We start from the raw sequence: 6,000 nt of genomic DNA on the forward strand, positions 1-6,000 counted from the left end.
TTTTTGATTGGGAAGGTGTTGTCCATCACAAGTACACTCCTCCAGGCCAAACAATTAATAAGAACTACTACCACAGTGTTCTTTGTTGGTTGAGAGAAGAAACGACAAAAACAGCCACAGCTATAGGCAACTGGTGATTGGCAGTTTCATCACAACAATATGCCCACTCATGCACCACATCTCATGCAGTTTTTGGTGGAACATGAAATCACCCATGTGACAGCCCCCCTACAGCCCATATTTGGCACCCTGGAACTTCTGGCTTTTCCCTTTGAAAGAGAAGAGATTTCAGACCATCGAAGAGATTCAGGAAAATATGATGGGCCAGCTGATGGAGATTTCAACAAAGATTTTGCAGTGTTTTGAACAATGAAGAGACACTGGGAGAACTGTGTGAGGTTCCAAGGTGCCTACTTTGAAGGGGACTGAGATGTCATTGTCCTATGTACAATGTTTCTTGGATCGTGTATCCTCAATAATTGTCTCTTTTTCATCGTACATGGCTTGATACTTTCTGGACAGACCTAATAGACATTTCAGATTCCTTAAAAAGTCAGAAAGTTTACTTTCCAAACATTCTTCTAAGAAAAAAATTTATTCAAGATGGACTTCAATACAAAAGAAAAAGAAACTCAAGAATGATAAAAACATGGAGTGGAACCAGAAAATGGCCTAGTTCAGGAGTGTGGTGAAAGGAGGCTTCTGGATTAATGCTGGACAGCAGTAGGCCCCAGGGGCTAATCCAGCCTGGGGTCCAGTTAGAGAGCTCTGGGTAGAAAACTTGTGCCATGGGACAGGAAGACAATTGACAGGGAGGGAAACCTTAAGAATATAGCAAAGGCATGTTCTAAGAAGAACATTAGTTTGCTAATTCTTTTTAAAAGTTTCATAGAGAATTCCCTTTTTTGTCTTACACCAGACATGATATCTGCTCCAACAGAACTATAGCTTTGCAGTCAGATCCCCAACCTCTGTGACCAGCACCATTCCCTTTAGTATCTCTGCCACAAAGACAACAGAGACTATCTCACTCCTGGTTTCCAGTGCCGGCAAACCACTGAGGAGTTGGATCAGATATGTAGTAGATTGTTGTCTTTCTCACTTTTAGTATGTACTGTATTTTGGCTCTTCCAGCCCACCTCAAACTCATATTTTTATTCAATAACAATTGCTCAATTCACCAACTTACTCAGATCATCCTGGACTCAACAACTTCCTGGTGTGGGAAGTGGGAAAAAAGGAATTTAAAATAGGGACATAACTAATGGCACCCAACTGAAGAGTTCAATTGCCAAGAAAATTTAAATTAAGGAAGGAGAGCTATATACAGAGATAGGGGGAAGAAATAGGGAGGTAGAAAGACTTAGGGGCTTTGGCATGGTAACCAAAACCTTTTTTGCTTTGCTTAAGGGACCAATGAAAGGGTCTCTCCTTTTAGTGTTTCTGCTTCACCTCTTTGATCTGTTTTAAATGAATACAGATATATGCTTATTCTGAAACCCTCTGGCATAGAAGTAAATTAGAGGCTCTACAGACATTTATTATGCAACAGAGTAAAATGATTATAGACAAATTTCTCCACCAACAATGATAAGGTTACATAATAGGACTTTAAAATGGACCTCAGGCCATACCATACATTAGCTCTAAGCAAAATGAGCAACACTAAATGATACTGTAGATCAATCCACAACCCATAAACCACAATGAATTCTACTCCTATTCACAATCATCAGTTTACTTTTTATGCATTCTGATATATATATACAAATCAACAATCTGAAAGACTTACAAATTATTATTTAAAAGTAGAAGCCAAAGTACGCATAACATCACTCACTCAGTGAATATTTACTGAAAGCCAGACTACTACACCCCAGGCACTGGGGCAAGACCAGTGGTAATTCCTAAGTGACCTGTGTGGTAGGCCTGTGCCTTGTGTCGTTCCACCCCAATTGTGGCACTGGATACAGCAAGGGCAGAGGACTTCTTGAGAGCACTGAGCTCACACAGGGCAGCAGAGCACAGGGCCGTAAGACGTGTCCCTGCTCTACTGGAACCTCTCTGCAGATTACACACAATGAAGGAAAGGTATAAAGTCTTAAGACCAAAAACTATCATTGAATGGGCCTAAAAAGTTTAAAAAATAATGCCAGGATCTAGCAAATGACATGATGAATTATCAGGAACTAACCTGTTTAGAGAAGATCGCTCATATTGTTTTTAAAGACATTTTCTATATATTCCAGTTACCATGGTACTCGTTAGGTCTCATTTATCAGGATTTCATTAAGCCATGTTTGTTAAGTGACATAGTTTCCCTCTGGCCCAGAGTATCCACATGTAGACAGTGCTATGTTCTTGTGAAAGGCACCAGGCAGGGACAGATCCCTGCCAGCAGTCCCCATAACAGTGATGCTCTGGGGCTCACAATCCCTGATGAGAAAACTCAGCACCCCCTGAGTCATTTTGTAAAGAATAAAAAAACAATTAACTTGTGCTTTATTGATGTACTGCTCTTTATTAGCAATGTTCCAGAAAACACTCTGGAAAAACAGAAGTAGCTTGTTCACTTCATAGCAGCATTAGGCACTACCTGAATGCCACTTTTTATCTATACAATGCTTTATACCAAAAGTGATTTTACAGCTAGTCTCCACACAGTCTGTCCTATGACAGCCTTCCTTCCTCCCTGGTGTCTGTTTGATCTAAGCCTTCTCTGTAAAGCTCCCCAAGACCTCCCATTCACATATGAGGTCACTGACTTCTACCCCCACCATTCTATTAAAACTGGGTCCAAAAAACGCCACCACTATGTGTAAAAAAACAGTTCTGAAGGGATAACACATGAAAGAGATTTTAGATTTTTTATAATTCTTTACTGTTTGAACTTTCAAACCAAGTGCTTGTTAAGTTTTTGGATTTTTTTTCTTTATCAGCAGAGGCTATTAGGGATGGTCAAAGGATGAGCCATTTTTCAAAAGCATCTGTGTTTTTAAAAACATACCTAAGAAATATAATTTTAAAAAATGAATAAATGAATAGTAACTCTACCGTGTAGAAATATAAAAGTACTACCTTGACCAAGTGAGTGATCAGGGTCAAAATCACTAGGAATAAGACACATCAACACCAAATGTCCCTGATATGATGCACTGAGAAGGGCACAACATCACTTTTGTGGTGTTCCAGCCAAAATGCATATGCTTACTCATTAGAAAATATCAAATAAGCCCCAAATTGAGAGACTTTATCAAAGATAAATGGCCAGTGCTCTTCATGTCATGATCATGAAAAACAGACTGAGGAACTCTCCTAGATAGAAGGAGACTGAGGAGACAAGATACCTAAATGCAATGTGAAATTCTGGACTGAATGCTGAGTCAGAAAAAAAGGCATTAGTGGGACAAGTGACAATTGAAAAAGTCCTGGAGATTAGGTAACAGTATTAGGTAATTAGGGTTTTTAATTTTTTACTTATTGATTTTAGAGAGTGGGGGAGAGACAGGGAAAGAGACGGGGGGAGGAGAGAGAGAGAGAAATATCAGTTTGTTGTTTCAGTTATTTATGCATTCATTGATTGATTCTTGTATGTACCCAGATGGGAAATGAACCCACAACCTTGGCATAGTGGGATGGTGCTCCAACTGAGCACCGTGCCAAAGCTGTAACTTGCTGGTTTTGATCATTACTACAGATACATGAGCTGTTAATATTTGGAGAAACTGGGGAAAAGGTATAAAGAAACTCTTTGTACCATTTTTGCAACTTTAAGTTTGAAGTTTTTTCAAACATAAAGTCATTTCCTAATACATACGTATATCAAATAATTATGTTGTACATCTTAAACTAATACAATGTTATATGGCAATTATATCTCAGCTGGAAAGATAATGTGAGCATCAGTAACAAATCAAGCCTTCAATCTTGGTCATCAATGTGGTCCATGTTCAGCCAGGTTAACTTCCCATACAACCTGGAGACAGTGTTTTTTTTTGCTCTGTCATCCAAAATGGTTTCAACCAATTAGAAATTCACTGAAAAAAAGCCTGCATCAAAATAAGAAAGGCCACTTCATATTTGTCTGTCAGTCAGCTCTTCCTGAGGTTTCTACAGCCAGAGCAGAGGATGTTATGCCTATTTCATATTAAACTATATTTTCTCTAGTTTTAATTTTTTTTTATGGAAAGTGGTAAAAAATAGTATAGCAACCATTCCGTAGAGTGTTGCAACATGTTATTTACTTCACTTCATTTCCTCACTAATGTGCATTTCAATTACCTATATAAGGACCCTCAAATCTGGGGTGGGCACCTAGGCAGGGTAAGCATGACCTGAAGGGACAGGAAGACCAAAAAAGATCTGAGAAGGACGTGGAAACAGCATCATCTTTCCTCACCTTAGCAAGACCCTGCTGTTCTCATTTTCACCCATAACACTGTCTTAGACATGTGAGCCGATTTGCTCCAAGATATGCACTTCTGAGTAGTGGAGAAAGGTGCTGGGGTCTGAAGTGACACCCACATGCTTTTCACTTCTGTAGAACTCTAAATAAGACTGATGAGTAGAGATATGCTCTCCACACAAAGAAGAACAGAGCCTGGGCATAAATACCAACAACATCCATAAAAGCAGAGTCAGAACAGGAATCTGCAGTGTCCCACTTACAAGAGAGGTTACGTTGGAGTGTGTCCTCACTGCGCAGTGCAGTCATTTCTCACAGACAGTGTGAGGCCAGCTGCACCTGTTCCCAGAAAAGACCTCTACTGCCCCCTCCTCCAGCTGACACTGCTTTTTAAGCCTCTAAGCCATTTTTATCATAGAAAAGCCTAGAGTAATAACAGTTCTTATATAATGCTGAGCACCGAGCACTGGGTTTTACAAATAATTTTTCTCTTTGAACACTTAACACTGCTCCATAAGACAGATACTAAAACCCCACTATTAAAATGAAAGAAAATGAGGCTCAGAGAGGGTTAGGGACTAAGCACAAGGCAAGCATTGGGCTAAATTTCTTTGCATTAATCATTCTTGTCTTTTGTAAAAATATACTGCTTAATTATCTTTCTTCCCTGCTGAAGAGAGAGAGGGACAGTATCCCCAGTGTCATCCCTGTGTTTCCTGAGAGTGTTGGGCACAGAGGTGCTGATATGTATTACATGGGAATTTCTGGTTGAGCTTCTTGCACCTTGTTCCTCACTGAGACAGTAGCTCTGTGAATGCCTGGCTTTGCCTTTCTTACTCCTGACAGTGTCCCCGTGGTCAGAATGGCCTGAAAAGGAGAAGATACTCAGCAATATCTGCTGACTGGAAAATAAAGCTCATTCCGAAAATAGCATTGTCCAGCAGGACTTCCTGTGTGATGGACATGTCCTACATCTTCACTGTCCACTAGCCACTACACACATGTGGCTAGAGAGCACTTGAAATGTGGCTAAGTGGAACTAAGAAAAATGTTTAATTTTTTTTTTTTTTTATGAATTTAAATTTCCATGGCTATCTGTGGTTAGTGACTATACCCTGTTGGTCAGCGTAGGTATAACATGTCCTAATTTCTAACACAAAACCAGGCCTTTGCAGATCATACCTCAGATCCCTGCTCCAGGCATTACTCCTTTGTGGGCATCACACTGGCACTTAATTCATGGTGGGTGTTAAGGTTGTTACTTTCAAGGTACTTAGCTAAGGAGCAAGAGGAGAAACTAAATGAATAAAACAAGCATGATTCATGCTGAAGATGCAATTATTAGATTATAACAAAAGCTGGTGGAAAATAACAATGTTATTCACTGGTTACTTTTCTTCATTGATATGTGAGTCATGAGAATAATGTCCCCTCCCTTCCTACCTGTCACCAACCATCACAAGAAAGAGTAATAAAAGGTCAAGAGAAAAGTAAAGAATAACTTTGTTACCAAATGAATCAGTTATCAAAAATAAATTGAGTCATGGTTATTATTCAGATGCCATTTAAATGCACAAAAGATGAATGTTTCCAGA

General features: G+C 39.5%; 1 long non-coding RNA gene across 2 annotated transcripts in view; it reads right to left on the reverse strand.

The window, feature by feature from the left end:
• Window positions 1-5,642, reverse strand: part of LOC150003126 (uncharacterized) — a 112,783-nt gene extending 107,141 nt beyond the window's left edge. The window contains exon 1 of one of the 2 annotated variants that reach the window (XR_016512747.1): window positions 5,588-5,642. This is a non-coding gene — a long non-coding RNA (uncharacterized LOC150003126). Of the gene's footprint in view, window positions 1-4,668; window positions 4,694-5,587 lie in introns of those variants that run through there. The other variant, XR_016512748.1, reaches the window with a different exon arrangement.
• Between the last annotated feature and the right edge of the window lie 358 nt (window positions 5,643-6,000).

This window comes from Furipterus horrens, unplaced genomic scaffold, assembly GCF_987537825.1.
Source record: "Furipterus horrens unplaced genomic scaffold, mFurHor1.1.pri manual_scaffold_8, whole genome shotgun sequence".
NCBI classification, from domain to species: Eukaryota; Metazoa; Chordata; class Mammalia; order Chiroptera; family Furipteridae; genus Furipterus; species Furipterus horrens.